The sequence below is a fragment of the Hylaeus volcanicus genome, chromosome 3, assembly GCF_026283585.1.
Source record: "Hylaeus volcanicus isolate JK05 chromosome 3, UHH_iyHylVolc1.0_haploid, whole genome shotgun sequence".
NCBI lineage: Eukaryota > Metazoa > Arthropoda > Insecta > Hymenoptera > Colletidae > Hylaeus > Hylaeus volcanicus.
Window position 1 is genome coordinate 8099592 of NC_071978.1, and position 19003 is coordinate 8118594.

Below are 19003 nucleotides of genomic sequence, written 5' to 3' on the forward strand. Positions count from 1 at the left end.
TTGATCGCTTCTACGTATTTGGATTAATTATATACCTACCTACAGTAATACCTACAGTCAATCCCATAAATATTCGTACCCTCTATGTCTATTGAAGAAGTTTGATTAAATTAAATAATACTTTTTATATCATCAAATGAATTTTTCATTATAAATATATATCTGAATAAGCTTGTATATATTTATACAAACATACACATGGACACATCAAACCTACCATTTCATTTCTAAATAGACATAGAGGGTACGAGTATTTATGGAACTGACTGTATGTAATTCAATACATACATCAATATTCAAATGCGCCTTTGAATTTTTCTAAAAATTGGCTCGAACTTTCTGGACAACCCAATAAGACCGCTCAAAACGAATTGGAGCTAGCCAATGGAAATCATAAATGCATTTACACTCCCTCCGCTCGCTAATCGCTCGCTGAAAGCGATTATCTCCTCCAAAAGCGATCGCTTTCGTCTGCATTCTAAACTCCGCGCCAGTACGTCGTACAGCTGCAAACTCGGATAGTCTATCATTCCCCTAATCTCGGGATAAGTCCTCTTCGCGTAATCGCTCGGCAAAACTTCGCTCGCGAAGGTCGTAAAAGCATCGCGAGAATCCGGCAGGAAAGTTAACAGGTGTACAAACTGCGAGCTCCAGCCTCGTTGAAGAACGTTGAATTCAGTTGGCGAGCGTTCACTCTCCCCGCGTCACGAATGGAAAGTACTTTGTTTTAAACATTGCCGCGAGGCGGCACTCGGGTGTAAAGCGGTTCCACGCGCTGTTTCGCGGTATATATTACGGCTGACAATATTTGCGAGGGGCTGGGGAGGGGTTAGGGTGTCGCCACAAAACCAGCGCGCCACGGTGTTACCGGAAGAGTACAGAACGCGGAACCGAGGGTGCAGGAAATCCCATTGCTGCAATAGGTCTCGGGCTTTCCTCGCGAACCGGTCTATTGTTCTCTTTTAATCGCGCGGCGTTCGAGCTCTAGGCTCCGCGAGCAGACCAGAGGCGTTGTTCAAGATAAAGTTGTCGTACCGTGATTCATAGGCGAAGACTGTGGAACGGTTTGGATGCGAGGATACCATGGATACCTCTAAAATTGACGGTGTGGTGGTTAGTGCTGTGTGTGTGTTTATTTCGTCCACATTTTTGCGTGGTTCAGCTCGTATTCAAATGGAGTGGTTTAGTAACAGCTGAGAAGTTAAATACGATATTTTAATTTTTGATTACAAGGGTGGTTTCGAAAACGCGAGTTTCCAAAGAACCAAGTACATCATACAAATAATCGAAATTTACATTAATTTATAAGACAGACTCACATGGTTATCCAAGAGCTAAGAAACTTACTAGTTCAGAAGAACGTGAGACAAACGGACGTCGTTTCGTTAAAGAATGGGTTCTCCTTTCCAAACCATTCGATCAGAACCCGAAGCCTCTGGGTAAGAGGCCCATGTGAAACCGCAGGGCACATATCCCACGATCTTCGAACCTTGACATATGCTTCGCGAAGCGATGGAGATTCGTGTAGTTCACTCGAACGTTTTTGTAATCGGTACGCGACAAAGGTGCGCGGGTCATTCGCAGATTATGTCGAATGAATAAGCATGAAGGAAATAAGGGCTCGTCTATTCTTGTCGGGTAGGGGCTCACCAGGACGCGGCACGCCTCAGGAACCGAGAATTATGTGTAGGGAAACACGGGAGCGTTGTACGACAGCTGTCGCAATAATGTAATTTCGCGGGGAAAATGTAGCAATTAACGAGCTCGCGTGTACTCTGGGGAGGAGGTTATAACGATCCGATGGAAGGAGGACGAACGCGTTGCATGCCGTACAGTCACTTCACGTCCGACTCGAGTAACACGCATAGGTGAATGTACACACCGGAATGCACTCTATACGTTGTCTAAACATGGTACGCAAGCACGCGACCCGGTCATATGCAGCGGGAAAAGCAAATTTTCGATACCACCCACCGGTGGCACCCGGAGGCTCGAGGGATCCACACTACGAAGTGACTGTATGATGGTAGATCAGAGCATCGCGATGGACACGGACATGTTCGACTGACCGTGATATATTCGAGGTTGATGTAATTTGTGGGGCACCTACGGGATATAATTTTTTTATTATATTTTTTCCTTACACATCCCAGGCTACTAGTGCTTAAAGCACCAACAAACGACATTCCTCCGACGATACGCTAAAGACAAATGCGTTTCATTAACTTGTTGTAACATTTAAGGGGAATTTAGCTCGAGAAACGAAACGTGTAATCAACAATGACGCTAATTAACAAGGACAAAGGTAATAATTATTTCCATGATTGAAGAGTAGAGCCTGGCGTACTTCCTTATTTAACTGAATATCAGTGATTTTCTTGAGAAACGGAGCGATGGAAAATATCCTTGAGCTAAAGGACAATTTAATACTGTTGGTAATAGCATTGTGCGTCGAGACGTTTAACCGAGCTACGAGTGACACGCTAAAACGACGTCATTACGAGCAGTTAATTGCATAGTAGATACACACGTTATTAGGGTGAGGATCGGATTAAGCATGAGCTAATACCAGTCGAAAGGAGAGGTTATTGATTAATAGGTTATCAGCCGCGTTTTCGTTGATATTTACGCTTAAATTTAATTATGCAGTTACAAAAAATGAAAATAACCATTTAGTGACCAATCGATAGTGGTGATTGAAAAAATTGCCACTCAATAGTGGTCAATCAATTCAGTTTAACGTGACTATAATTTGCTGCATGATGTATACAATGCACGAATAATTTCTAAAAATAATAGAATATGCTGAGGTAGTCCGACTATATGATGGGGGCATACTTGCGTACGCAATCAACTTCAAAATAGAGTGTACATATTGAAAACTGACGTTATTCCAGAAAATAAAAGCTTCCTCGCTTTGGAACTCCATTATTTTTTGTAGAAATACGAGATAAGTCAGAAGGAACACATTGTATATATTTGGCGAATATACTTCATAAAGTAACGATTTTCCAAATGATTAAATTCTCATTCGTTGTCGCTGTGCCAAATTTAATTTTTGTTTCCAAATGAGATACTTTTTCAAGAAGTATTTATTATATTTTTGTTCTGTAAAAAGAACTTCTCGATCGTAATCGTTTAATTCGATACACACAATGAATTAATGGCTACGTGTTGGTCACACAAGTATTACAATCGAGATTTTACTATATGCTCTTCCTAGTTTTCAAATATCGATTATAAATACATTATTTACCAATGTTACTGTTGGTTCGTGTGACTTTTATTTCCTACAACAATTTCGGAAATATGTTTTATGCTTTTCAAATTCTACGTAGCATAAAATTATTTCTCTCACGAAACTCGCTTTGGGTCGCAGAATAAAAATCTGGATGGCCTAGTTTTAAGATAAAAGTTCCATGTCGATACAAAAAAAAACGAGGTAGTAAAAAACCTGTTCGAAGGTCCAACTCGAAACATTCATAGAACTCGATTCGAAACAGTCTTTTTTATACTTCAAGTGTTTTACGAGTAATTTAGGGTTGTCAAGTCGGTTATCTCGTGCTCTTTATTGCATTACACGTCTCCCTCTCCCCGTGTTCGTTAATTGCAGCATTTTCCTCGCAAAATCGAGTTAACGTCGTAACTGATGCGGTTAACTTGTGCGTTACCTGTGCACATAAGCTCTTCACGCTGCAAATACGATTTAATGGGACTGGGGAAAAGCCTTATTGCTCGAATTTTTACAAAATTTTTCAATCACGTTCTATTTTCGCTCAAACTTTTCAGATGAATTAATGGCACCTTCTAAATTTTTAAATTTTAATTTTAAACCACTAGAGCTGATTGGAAAAGAATTATTTAACATGAAATGTAGAATTAAATGATAATAGTAATTGCTATCAAACTAAGCACATCACTTAATACTTAACAATGGCCTACCGTTAACATTACCCCTTCTAAATTTTTATTAATCATATCAACGTTTCCATTGACTTTCATCAATTTCCACCAAAATACCAGAGTTTCGTCTTCAATAAATACCGTAAAAGTGCTCCACGTTACACGTGTTTCGTGGTTGCGGATACTCGCGAGCAGCCATCGGGCTGAGGTGGATCTATCCGTACAAGTCTCTCCTCCCTTACCCTCGTTCGAGTGAGAACCGGAACTCGACTCGAGCGAGGGTGTATTGCGCGAGTCGAGCCGTTATTTTGTTTACCCTTTTCCGACGTTTTAATTCACAGCGTACAGGGCTTTTAAAGTTTCGAGACCGCGGAAATTGTACTGTCGCACTTCAGACCAGCTGGGTGGAGGGAGCCTTCCTCAGCATCGCTAGCAACGAGAGGACTTCCGTGTAATAAGGAAAATTCGAAGAGCCATTCGCAGTAGTTAACGGAAAACCGAGTTTGTACGCCAGTTTTTTCCAACCAGCGCTACCCAGGAAACTTCGTGAAATAGACTGAGTGGGGAGTATAGTTTTCGTTCTGTCGTGGCGGTGACTATCTCCTGGGACAAGTCCGCGAACGACGTGTAACTGCTCATAAAGTGCGCCCACAAACCTCGTCAGACTGCTCTCTCGCTCCATTCTGGCCGTGTTTCGCTCCGGTTCCAACCTTTTCCCATCTCGTAGCTTTGAATACTGCACTTTATCGAGTTTCACCGGCAGGGGAGGATGTTCCGGAACACGAATAAATATTCCTCTACCCTACCCCCACCTTGTCTCGTTTTTCTTTCTTCGTCAGACTCCATCCTATCGTCGTTCCTGAACGATGTACTTTACGATACGAGCCAGAGGGAAGGGGACCGGGGTAACTGAAACTCGTTCAAAGTTTTTAGAGCGCCGATAGAAGACGTTTCTTCAAGGAGTATCGTTACACTGCCGCGAATTCCTGCCAGTTCCAGCCAGACACTTTAACGTAATTAACGAAGATTCGCGAGGCTGACTCGGTTACAAGCAGTTTCCGTGGATTGCATTCGTGATACGAGTACGACTTCTTTCGCGAAACTTCCTCCCATGGAGGACTGCCCGCGTGCACCGCGGAAGTGGTGGATGAGAGTAGACCGTGCTGTAACTTGAAATGTTTCATCATGGAACTGGTAGATCGTTTGAGCAGCGGTTTATTTTAAATAGCGTTGGAAATAATGCGTAATTGTGATGAAAATTTATTACTTTGCGATGTGTTTAGGGCTTTGTGTTTTTAATTTTTGAAAGAATACGCGGAAAACTAAAAGTTTCAATCACTTTTTGCAATTCATTCCTCCATATAGGATCCGCCATTTTGAATTTTTAAAAACCTCTATTCCCCGATTCGTTTCAAACAAAATTCAAATTGAAGAGCGAAATTTGTCCTACTACATACATGTTAATAATCAGTGTTAGATATTGTTTATTTTTTATTGTTAATTTTTAAAATATATATTTTTACTTCTGATCGATTTTTATGAAACTTGATATAGAGGGGTTAGACAACAATTTCATTCTATTATACTAATTTATATTCGATTTTAATTTTTATGAGGAACAACTTTTACCTTGATTTAGCCATTTACATATTAGGAAACATCCTGCATAAAAGTAAGTACGGTGTGACTATATAAACACTAATAATCATGACATAATTATTCTCATTTCTTAAACGGTATCAGCACACAATATCGAAGAAATCGTTGATCACTGGTCTGCAGAAGACTAAGCATACAACACTTAAGTATAACGCGCGGAGACCCTCAGATTAACATGCAGGATCCCCTAATTTAAATAATTGCGAATTACGGTAGATTGGATATCCTAATATGTACTAATCATTTGGTACACGTATCACGAACGTTACCGTACCACATTGTATCAACATTCGGCTTGTTTGAGCTAGATCTACGCCCAATTCGATAATGTAACACGAGGAATGTATGGTAACAGCTAGACGCAGTTGCAAAACGTCGCACATCTAGGATAACAACATCAGTAGCATTCTCGTCATGTGACAGTAACAGCGTGATAACAATACTCATGCACGCACCGAGGAAAATCCTTTTCTGCTATCATATGTGTTAGTAAAGTACCATTTTAGTTTGAATCCTAACCAGATTTCGTCGAGCATTACTGCAATAATAAATCATGAGCTTTATGGAAAGATTTTTAAACTTTACATTCTAGCTGTATTAAGTAAATTAATAAATTTTTTTCTTTCGCCTTTTTTATTCAATCACTTAGGTGAAAACCGTCTGCATAAATTTATTTTGAAAATTTGATATCCTTATTTTTTCTAGTTACTCTGCCCTAGTTGATTTGTAATTAATATCTATTAAAATTCTATTTATCCAAAGCCCAGAGTCGCGACGTCTGCAATTAAATAAAATTGCTCCTTGCTTTATCTCTGAGGCGAAATATTCCAATTATTTTCGCATTATTCTTTCTATAGAAAGCGTTGAGAGAAAGGAGAATTGCTACAATTTTTATAATAATATTTAGGAAGCAAAACTAAAGCAAATTGTTTCCTGAAGAGGCGTAACTGCTGGTTCCTCTTCGCGACTAAGCGTCGCATTTTTCGATACAATTTGGCCTGGAATGGAGGGAATAGAACAGGGGAGGGGGAAGTGAGTTTCATCGAGAAAATTTGATCTCGGGGATTCTCTTTATAATTCGGCACGGAAGCGTAATATAGAAACGCGACCGTCGGCAGACACGAAGTCAACGATTACAACTCCGAAGTGGAATAAAGGGAAGAACGACGCCCGCCTACAAGTTCGCTCAACCAGTTTCTGCTTTTAAACTACGCGGAACTATTGTATTTTCTTATGATCAACGAACTAGAAGCAGTCGCTTCGCCGATTTCTTCCTTTTTCTCCTATATCCGGGAACGTCTTCCCGTCTGTGCCGGGTCGTCGCGCAACCTCCTTGGATAAATCGGTACACGTTGACCTTAGCAGAAATTCGTTCAGACAGAATTTAGGTAATCGTCGCTCAAAAGCGATACAATTGGGAATTTTACTTTTGAAGGAAAATGTGATATTTTCTTGGTACGGTGGTTTTCGACTATTAATAAATATCGAGCTGTCTCAGATATTGGCCTTATCCATTCCCATAGAATTATTTTCTATTTGTTCAATGAATATATTTCATTTCTTATATCTGTACTGTAACAAAGAAAAAACCAATCAAAATGTTGTAAACCTCAGATGAATTAGTTTGGTTAAAATGCGCAAACATTCAAACTGTTAATGTAAGCAGTGAATTAATTAAAAGTTTTATACGTTACGCGTATATTGCACTATTTGAAATAACATAACTAAACTTTCACATATTTTCCAGTATTCCTATAAAAGATAAATATTATTTAATAAATCTCCTGCTTTGAAACAATTAATAATCATATATTATTGTTCCGCTCCTGAATGTATTTAAATTTAAAATTTCACAAATTCAACCTCGAGATTTTGCATATATTTGCCAACAAAAGAAATATGTAATTAAAGTGAAATAATTTCCTCTTCTCTTTTATTACCACATAAAAGATGTATTTAATGATCGAGAATCAGATTTGTCCGTTTCGTCAAATTAACGGACGTATTCCTTGCTATCGAAAGCAACTGAGATCCAGATCATCGATTTGATCGGTACATTATATAGCCCCTTTGAATTATGCGATATTCGTGTTAATCAGTTTCTGCTAGAGTCAATGTTTACAGAATTATCCAAGTGCGTGCTGTTAGCTATTGGTTCTACCAATAGCGAGCCATGACTCGCATAGCAATCATCAACGACGATCATCAATTCTCGGTTGTCCCCTATTGTCATCTTATACCGCGGTCGTAACGTGACTGACAAACCTGTCGCATACTGTGTTGTTTATTGTCAGTGTTAACTATAGTTCTTCGCGGTGTTTGGCTATGATCACGCTCATAAACTTGATTTCCGTCGAACACAAGTGCGCCAGCCTGTTGGTGTACTGTGACAGGGTGAAATAGGGTGATCTGTACATGAAAATAATCATCCTGTCGCATATGAAGATTTAAATATGTGTTTAAAAATTATTATCTTATTAATTTTTTTGTTCATTATCCTTCTATTGCTAACCGAAAACACATTGAGAGCAATGAATATTGTTTTTAAAATTCCAAGTTCTTCGCTTTTATTATATTATATATTTTCATGCATTTGATATAATGAATTACATATTTAATTCATTCCTGAAGAGGACCTGGAGAAAGGTTTAAATGTATGATAAAAATCTAAAACCAAAATAGACATTATATTTTTATCTTTTTAATTTCAATCAATGTACCCTGAATCTAACAAATTTACGAGATATGCCTATGATTTATTCTTCCTCGACTGGAGACCTGGCACTCCTACAAGTTCATAAGTCCATTATTTACTTTCAATATTAACAATGAATAGTATTAATTCACTGACATATAAACGAAACGAAAACGAATGATTTCCCGTTGGAATAAATTTCGTGCCACGGAAGTTAAACGAATTGCTCCACTAGCGTTCGAATACTTAACTTGCTATACGTGTTTACCCCATTAAGGGTAACTTATGGAACAGTGTAACTCGGTAAATCCATGGAGAGCAAAGCAGAATACGTTCGTAGACGCAGTAGTTTGGCAACATTGGCTGAGGACTTCTTCCAACGCGGAGCCGCACATTTTTCTTCCGCTTCCCGACCTTTTCCGTTTGTCCTTTTAATTGAGTTTTTTCCCAAAGACCTCTGTATCAAACTGTCGACCAGGTATCCGAACTGCGAGCTCCGGAACCGAGCGGAGCGTTGCAAAGAAACGAGCTGCTAGTAAATTATCGCGCTTCTAATCTCAAGTATATTTCGTTGCGGAGATGGCAGGTCTGCCGGCGGAACGGTTTTCATGTTTGCTAGTAGAAAAAGCAGATTGCACGCCAGAGACGATCTTCTCGCGAACTTTGTTTTCTTTTCTCATTAGTTGGCGTGTGTGCGAACGGAGTCGTGGAGTTGGCGAATGTGACAGGGTAACGAGTTTATGCAGTCGTTATTTCAGAACGTCTTGACTTCCGTTTATGGAACTTCCATCTTAGAATACTCCATCCATTCGCCTTCATCGGTTATTTTTTGTTGGGTGGCTTCGTTCTCGTATTCTATTCTGGCTAATAATGTATTAGTTACAGGGGTAGGTACTATTTTTAATTATGTATGGGATGTTGGGGAAAGTTGAGTCAAAACTAATTCATCTTAAGGGCGTCCTAACAAACCTAACCTGGATTGCCATACTTAGACGAGTAATGGGAGAATTAAATGTAGAGCACACCAACTGGCAATTGTACGATCATGATTTGTTTGATTCTGGTTAGGATGTATAATTTTCTTTACACAATGTATAGTAATTTCTTTTTAAAAGCAACCCTGAACCCGAATTCAAGCATTACACGTTCTTATTACAATTATAAATCAATAATTTGATTAAAATTCTTCTGTGACTGCAGTTAGTCACTGCAAATAAACAAAAGCAACCTATAACTTGAGATACCTTCCACAATTACGAACGTCCTATTAATTTTATCAAAATTCCTCCGACGCAGCAGTTAGTCAGTGTAATTAAACAAAAGCAACCTAGAACTTGAGGGATCTCCTACAGCTGCCAATTTAAATAGCCGCGCCCAAACGAGTGGTGTGAGAATAAAGTCAATTCCCCCTTTGGACCCAATATAGTCACCCGGTAAATGTGTATTCAGCACTCGTAGAACACGCCGGGTGGTAATTGTACGAGTCGCAATTTCGTGCAAATAAAATGTCCACAGACAAGGTTACAATTCGACGGGTGTCGGCAATATCGCGTGGAATTCCTGCATCGGCCCGACGTTTTACAGTGACAAGCAGACCGCGGAAAGCGCGTTAACAGGCCTCCCGCCCCCTCTCGCCCTTCTGCGTATAATCTGTATAACTGGCGAATTTTAACAGTGACCGGTGTGTCACGAGCGTAAAATCGTTTATTGGATTCGCGCGTTGCGCGATTAATCTCGTTCCGAGCCCTATACAACTGGAAAGAAATTAGCTTAAAAGGGGATGGATTTAAACGGTTACTAATTCTATTACGCAACGTCATTACTCGTGTAATTTACGATCGACGGTAGGGGGTCACTGGCGGAAAGGTCCCGCGCGACGCTAATTCCGTTGGTAACGCTGCCATGCGAAAAAGCGTGAGTATATTTTTTTTTTTTTGAGCGGGAAAGAACGTTCCATTAATTACGCGGTATTGCGTCGCGGCTGGGTGTTTCTTTGCGTGGATATCGAAGGTACTTTTCATCAATCATTTTGCAAAATTACAGGATCAGTGATTATATTAAAATTTGAGAAATTGTTAGGTTGGAATAGTAATTAAATGTAATATAAAACGTTTTGGTGTTTTGGAATGAGATGTGTGCAACTGCTTGTGTTAATTCAATAATGGATCAGATTAATTAGAATAACGGTTTAGAGCTAAGAGAGTTAAGAAGGTAATCAAGTTGACTTTTATAATATTATAGTCATAGGAATAGTATTATTGTAATGACTTGATGTTTATTTATCACTTATTTGGTCAATAATATTTAAAGAATTTGTTATAACTGAAATAACTTTTATTCAGTTGTTAGTTCAATGGGTATAATTTATTGAAATTATTTAATTTAGAATCACGTTATATATATTTTAATGATATCCTTTTGGAAGTCGGTCGATAACAGGACTCACCAATTTTAGAATGAAAGACCAAAGAAATTACTATAGCAAACTTTTCGAACAAAGACTAGGAAAATCTTTAACGAACCACAAAACATAAATCAGAAGGAAGACTACTTCGTAGAAAGTTTGAAATCATAGTCGAAAATTCTGAGGAGTATATCATAATAAACTTTAGCCGGAAACGAGTGCCCGGTACAACCCATAATATTCACTTTTAGAACTTAGAATATTATTTCGCAAAGTCATCAGATCGAAGCTCCGATACGAGTGTAATGAGCAAAGAATAACGAATAAGAACCGTTGTTCCACTTTCGTCCAACTTTTTACTTCGGGTACACACGAACTTTATCAGTTTTTCCTCGATTCTCTTCTCTCTCGCAAATTCGATACCAGATTAATATCAAGAGAATGTTTTGCGCAAGAAACACATGGACAAGAAATTGGGCGAAGCACGTGTGGACTTGAAAACAGAGCAATTGGAGCGAAAAGCTTTGGAAGTTCCACATAAGACACTCGATGGTACCCGAAACTCTACACGAACTGATATAATAAGTTTGATTAAGTACCAGCAAGAAGTTGGCCGTTCATCAATAACGAAACTGTCCCTCGTCAGCGGGTCTCGATGTCAACGTAACCGATGATACTTTATTAACGTTGACGTAGGGTGTATAAGCGTCCCTCCGTGTGGTTTCTTGTCGATTCCCAAACTTCTCGAGAGCGCTATCAAGAAGTCGGAATAGTTCTTTGAATGGTCTTTGAAAGTACGGAAATGAATTATGGTGAGAGAACCAAAATTCTATGTATATAAGTCGATGCTGCAATCCGTATGAGTGATGGCAGCTTATTTTTGAATGATATTTTGAGAAATATTTTACGGAGAAATAAATAGTATGTGTTATTATCAGTGTGAGAATATCAAATTATAAATTGTCGTTAATGAGATCTATTTTGAAAAAGGACACAAACTATTAAAAGAATCTTTGGATTTAGGTAGAACTACACTAAAATTCAACGCTTCAGTTATTGAACGTAGTATCTTTTTCTAAATTGAAAAAGATTTGATTACATACATACGATTTTATTTAATGATTTTAAAGAAGTAAAGAAGTAAAGTATGAAAAGGAAACTGTTTATAGCTTCCAATTATCGAAACTCTGTCAATGCGGCTTATTGAGTTTCTGTTACAACACTCCCTCTTCTATAATTCAATAACATTTCTCTGTCCCGAAAGAAACACTTCCCTTTGCATTGTCGGAGTTTTCGATAAGTGTCCTTGGATAAATCCAATTTCTGGTCAATCTTCGACAATAATGCTTCGAATGCCTTTGACAGGCGAGGCAATAGAAGCTTCGCCGAAACAACGAGAATTGGAACCAAAGAAGTCGGACACAGTGTCCAACGAACACTAGCAAAATCTAAGAAGTGTAGTGGTATTTCAAAAAAGGTAAAAAATAGGTACAATTGAATAGATAATTCCTTTAAAAAAATTAATCCCAATACGAGATTTCAATTTGTGTTTGTGTACTTTTTTTTACAAGTGTTTTAAGCTTGTCCTTTTCGTTCGTAAAAGAATCAGAACACCCAGTTTCCCATAAAATTGTTTCATTGAAAATTAAATCAAATCACGGAACAATTCAATTCATTCCATCGAACGGCATATCAACTTCCAACCAACGACACTACTTCCGTGAAATAATAAGGGCGAGCTACAGACATAAAACTAATAATTGCCCTCATCGCAAGCCCATAAAACGTTACAACTCGCATTACGGGTTACAAACTGGTGTCATTCACATCATTTGCAACAGCAATTTGGGAAAGTACATAGGAAGGAACGAGTTGATAGCGCGGCATGGGAATTCAACGGTGTATACACCGTGAATAGATCAAAACCTCTAGACTCTAGGGATCAGTCTTTCACTCCAATTCAGTCGTTGGACTAATTTTCTTGCAACAGCAAGCGATCACTGGTATTGGTAATGCGTACTTGTTCGTGTTTCTTGTTGTGTACAATTTAAACATCAAGTATCACTTGTGAGACTTGTAAAAATAAAGAATGAAGATAGTCTAGGGTTAGGGAGTATTCGAATAACTTTTATAGCATAAATAATTCTAGTTACTTCTCATTTATGGATGTGCAGAACAAGGCAGTAAAGAAATGATTTAAATTACTTACTGATGAGTGAACGATTCCAACACCATATATCAATCCTTTTCTTCTGTATATCCTTCGTTTTGAGCTTGCAACTCTTCGTTTCGGGCTTTTTCAGCCTTAATAGATTTCCTTCCTTTCACTCAGGACATACAGCACATCGGAATATACAAAAATCCCCGTAGAAGAAATACATTTTAACATAAATAGACCCATTCTCCCTCCGTTGTATTCAATAACAGGGAAGTAAACGAAATTTAGATTATGTAAACTGTGGTTGCTTTCTTATTCTCGTGTGCGCGGAACACACACAAGCTACCGTGCATTGTTGACAGTTCTATATGGCGATTGTTCTGATCGTTAATTAGCTGCCTCGTCTGCGAAAGATCCGCCGGGAAAAGTGACTTTTTACCGAGCACGCGGGTTAATGAAAACGTTGTCGGGAATGTTTTCGTCGATAATAGAAGCCTCTCTGAGGCCACGACTGAAAATTACTTTTCGACTAACAAAAGCTTCGAGGGAGGAGGTCGGGGCGGAAAGTTTCCACGGGTCTCTCAGCTTTTCCAAAGAATCGTGGAAAGTACGTCGCGTCCACATGCAAATCGCGAACGTGCGAGGAAGTAAAACGAGAACGGGAAGTAAAATTGCGATTCTCTGTTCTGAGTAATCCGATGGACAAGTGACCCTCCCTCGTAAGTAACGATATCCGTGGAAGAATGCATATCAGGATTTTCTGTAGGACTTTGTCAAGAGCAAGTTGCACGTGGAATTATAAATGAGACCAAACTCGAGCAATCGCTGAACCAACCTTCTCGTTAGTCATCTTGAAACGTTGAAAAAAATGATAGAAGAGAATACACATTTGTTGGAAGTAGGCTAATGATTTCTTATATAATTGTGGTAAAGTGGCTAGTTGTTTGTATGCTTGCCTTTAGAATTCAGTGATCGTTTTATACAATTATGGTTGCTCGTAAACAGACTTGGATATGTGTTTTCAATATTTTCATCGTTGGTGACGTATTTTAATTAATTCTCGTTTGATTTGCTCTTTCGGCAATTTCTACTGGTAATTGGCCAGATATTTTCTATAGGGTCTTTGAAAGGATTGTTTCCAAGTAATAATAAAATAAAGTAAATATAGGTATTTCTTGTTCAAATACTTTGTAATAGTTATTTAATATAAAAGTGTAGAAACTATTTAGTGTGTTTGGGAAAGTAAAAACTCTTTACTCGATGTAAAAGACATTTAACTTCGCTAAAATGAGTACAACACTAGTAACTTTTGTCAATTTGAGATCAAAATTAACAAAGTTCAAATTAATAACGAAAATTTGTTTTGAATAAAGAGAATAATCGTTGATCGTATGATAATAACGTAGTTGATGTTATTATTACTTGTACCTATGTATGGGGTATTATCAATTATCATTATGGTAATCATGATTGCCAAGCAATCAATAACCATTATGGTTGTTTATTATTCCCGAGTAATCACTGATCGTTATGGTGAACGTGATTGCTGAGATAATCGATAATCACGATAACCAAAATATTCATAGCGACTACGATTATCGAGGACGATCAATCTATTAATCGTAATTAATTATTTCAATAAACCATACAAAATTTTATTATATTTATTCTCGCGATAGTAGCGAGAATTCTTATTACGTAAATAAAATTGGTGGACCTATTCAAGATTCTTCATATTAATTTTTTCTTTTTCATAATTAATGTTATTATCAATTATGTTATACAGCCATGTCAGTCTGAAATTTATAGAAAGAATTCAATTTTCTAATTGTATACGTACTTATTTTAACATAGAACTGACAGCAAATGATTAGTAACATCGCATCCTGAAATATCCCGACCTTAAATATATAACTATGACTGGTTCCAGTAAACACCGAAGTAATCTTTCACACCGCGATCGCAAATACTTGATTAACGACCGTAGATAGAAAACATGTATCAGTGGTCACGAATTTAAACCTACAAATCGAGAAGAAGAACTGCAAACGGTTATTCCCATCACGATTACATCATCGATTCGTTAGAAATTTATCGAAAATACAATCAATTACGTGCTGGCCAGCTCTCCAGGTCAAGAAATCGATATCTGAAGCGCATCGGGTTTGGTATGTTGTATTCTGCGAATAATCGAGATATTCGCAAGAAGAGGATCGTAATTTTTCGCATGACCGGTTTTTAATCGTGTACTTTATTCGCTAATAGCCGTAAATTGCCACATTGACGTTAACGGTTCCCAGAGGAGGAGGAGGAGGAAACAGCTCGCTATCGCCACTTATCAGTGGTTCAGATTCAATTGGCACTCGTTTTCGCGGAGAACGATATTATTCCCTCTGTACGTGTTTCGCGTTTCTGTAAGAGTGATAAAGTGGAATTGCGGAGTATTCATAGACCGGGAAGGGGTGAGTGGAATGCAACGCGAGAGCCACGCACATTTTTCACGACACCAAGCGTCATTAACGTTCATTAAACTTAAACTTCATAGTCTAGACGCACGTGTGTATACTGCTTGAGCGCATTTATATCTGGCATTCTTTCTTTTTTTACGCATTCGAGTAACTGCAGTCCGAGCCGCTTGACGGATATTTCGTTGCAAAGACTGGATGTCATGTCGTTGCTTCCGTCTCGAAGATAAAAACCGCGGATGTTCGTTTCCGCGACATATAAATATACTGAAAAAGATAATAACGATGGCCATAGAAAATTCGAGTATAAATGTCAATATACGAGCTTTTCGAATAATTATCTTCATGGAAACTTCGACGCCACTATTTTTAAAGCTCAGGACACGGCAAAGTCAATATATCTTTAGAAAACCACTTTAATCAACCTCGTCATTTTTAATACACGCGTATATTCAACTAAAAAATTTTATTTTAATCTTCCAGATAGACGTGAACATTGTGCGAAAATCAAAATAAGAATTTGCATTTATTACTGTGGAATTAATTCGTTTTAAGTATATGATTATTGATGATTCACCTTGAATATTAAAAAGAAAATATGGTCATGTTTTAATTCACGAAGTAGGCGCGAGATTTTGATGAACATTTTGTGTCATGCTACTGTAAAAGGTATTGACTAATGTTTACCTTTTCTCTTGTTTTATAAATGCCAGACGGTATACCATAAACTGTCGAACGGTGACGAGACAATCGACTGGAATGTAATTCCAATAGGGATTTGTGAATTTTTGGAAACGCTTTTATTTGTCAAACAAATACGTTAAAAGGGTAAAAATTAAACGGTTAGAAATATTGTGCTATTTCAGCTGCAATATCTATTCCTCAAATATATAGATATAAATGAAATACTCGAACAATTGATTGAACAAAAAACCCTTGTTTATTTAAACGAACGAATACCGCAGAAATATAAATCAATTTTTTTAATATGTATATTGATTTCCGTACATAAATACAGTCTACACATGCAAATTTAATTAAATGAAAGGAACAAGAATATAACTTTTGCCAGTGAATGCTAAACCAAATATCACATTTATCGAAAAGAATTAAGTGTTTAATCAAATGAAGACATTTCAGTTTAAATCATAACTCTATTTATAAATACATATATTTATTTTTAAACCACAGCACAGCGAAGTTGCGGAGAAATAAATTTTGGCATGGAGTAAATGCAACTCAATTTCGTAATGCAAAGCTAAATTAATCAAGAAATTTCATTCACTTTCGAACAGAGATAGATTCAGTGTTGAATTAAAAAAAGGAATATAGAAGAGACGAATATAGGAGAATCGAGCCAGAACAAAATGGAAAATGAATGCAGTGGCAAATGAAAATGTAGCGATGGCTGGCTGCGTGTTCGGATGCCAAAAACCTCGGAAAATATCGTAATTGCGTGAAAGCCGAAAACGCGTAGCGTCTCTTTACTTCGAAGTTCAAAACAACGCCTCTAATAAACAAAATAAAAGAAATATAAAACACATAAAAAAAAGAGCCGTTTCCCTCTCCAATTTATTTTATTCAAAAGTCACAGTTCTGACATGGTTTTCCAAAATGTTGGTAACTCTTTGTACAGAGTTTAAAATATTTCCTCCATCGCCAAGTCGTCGCGTGGTCGCACAATGACGCAAACACCTGCATCTGAAGAATCACGTTTGGCCTTTCTCGGCCATTGTTGCCCGGTTTCGATCGAACTGCCAAACTTCCCGTAATAACTTAGAGAATTCGTTAAGTTGTCTCCGCGCGCCAATGTTCGCGACACGTAGGAAAAAGTATACTTTTTCAGGTTTGCACGCGGCAGCGTCGTACGGACCACGATCCGAAATCTGTTTGTTACTTCCGCTTGATTCACTGCGATTCGCGTCGCGCCAGCCCCAGAAGTCGAAAGTTCAGCCCCGTGAAACGACAATAAGCCGCTCGTATAGCATTGAATTCCTTTGGGAACGATCGAGTCCTCCACTCGTACTTCCGGTCCACGTCCACGCAGAAATACGAAGGAAGGACCATTCACGGACTAGCCAACAGAAAAATCGGGATCTCTCAGTGTCTCGCGGTGCATTCGTTTTTGAGAATCCATCGTGGGGCGTTAATAAACGATGTTTTCGCGTGGAGATGTTACTTCACGTGTTCGGACACACGGATACTTCCTGTTCACGTTGGATTACCCTTCTGATAAATGTATTTCTTGTTTTGCACGAGCGAAATTATTTCTACTTGCCCTACATGTGACTGGAAGGAAACTGAAACGAATGTTGAATCGTTTCATTATTTCTACTTCGTTGAAAATGATTTACAACACCTTATACGTAATTTCTACAAGAAATATGAGTTTGTGCGACTCGAAACCAGAGAATAATAATTTAAAAGATACATCTATTTATTAAATTTACTTTATATTCGTCTTGTTTACAAGTCTTTTTCTTTTTATTGAATTAGAAAGAAAATGATAGAGATCTTGATCTTTAGGTGGCTTAGTGTACATCTATAGCGCCAAGTTTAAATTATAAGAGACATTAACACAACTATGATAAAGCTTGATAGCTTTATACTTATAGCCTAAAATTTCAATGTCAGACAAAATAAAGTATTAAGCTTTGTTCCCTTTTCCTTTTCTTAATCAAATGAAAATATAAATCTCGTTAAATAAAGTTGAAATAAGATGAATTTGATTCTTTATTTACGAACTGTGGTGCTACCACTTTACAAATTCAAGGGTTTAGTAAGATTAAAAGTAAGTACATATAAAGTCGATTCCTTTCGAGTTCAATGAGAATCATAAATGTGGCTCGTGCGTGAATATAATTTTAGTTAGCGATGCCTGGATTGTCCAGCGCTGCGTGCCAGTAAATGAAATTCGTATGACAATCGGCTGCAAATTGCTCAGTGGCTAGATACCAGCGAACCCTTGAAGCCTATGATGAAATTAACTTGCTCGCATCGTATAATAGAAACGTAATCCCGATTGTTAAGTAATATAATTAATGTAATTCGCCGGCCACTGACAGAAGTTCAATCAAAAAAGAATCAAAATTTATAAGGAAATAGAACCTCACCACTTTCTGTGTCTAATAACATTTATATTGCTTCGAATTTGACGCTTTCACGGGAATATAAAGAAACGTTTCTACCCAATGAAACATTGCCGCAAGCGCGACTCCCACTCGTGTCTATACACCGGTTTATTTACGACATCAGGTGCTGTTAGACTTGTAAAATATATCGCGGAAGGAGAGAACGAGCAATATTCTTCTCTGTCCGTTTCCGCGAAAAGAATTTTACAATTCTGATCACAGCTTGTGGCTGCGCGTGCAGTTTAATTTACGTAAGCTTCGCTCGAGGCTGCGCCATTGCCATAAACTGACGTATACCTGCGCGAGAGAAAAATGAAAATTGTAATTGATCGACTTGTCCCTTGGTGAAGTCTGGAATTGTATAAAATCGTTGGAATTTAATGCTTCGTCCAATTGCATAAATTTGTCGCGCTGGAAATATCGTGTAATCGTAAAATAGTAACCATAAAGATGGTGGTGATCAGCTATGTTTCTTATGATATAGTTAAATTTATTAGGATATTTTTTAGCAGATATGTAAATAGCAAACTGAACAGGAAAAATTGTAAGGTCCTTGGAATGATTTAATTTTCTTTCAAGGTGTAGTTA

General features: G+C 37.8%; 1 protein-coding gene across 2 annotated transcripts in view; it reads left to right on the forward strand.

The window, feature by feature from the left end:
• Positions 1 to 19003, forward strand: part of LOC128873376 (uncharacterized) — a 172539-nt gene that overhangs the window by 64139 nt on the left and 89397 nt on the right. The window contains exon 1 of one of the 2 annotated variants that reach the window (XM_054116928.1): positions 891 to 1113. The exons of the other annotated variant lie outside the window; for it this stretch is intronic. The gene's annotated coding sequence lies outside the window, so the exon portion shown is untranslated. Of the gene's footprint in view, positions 1 to 890; positions 1114 to 19003 lie in introns of those variants that run through there. 2 annotated transcript variants of the gene reach the window in all.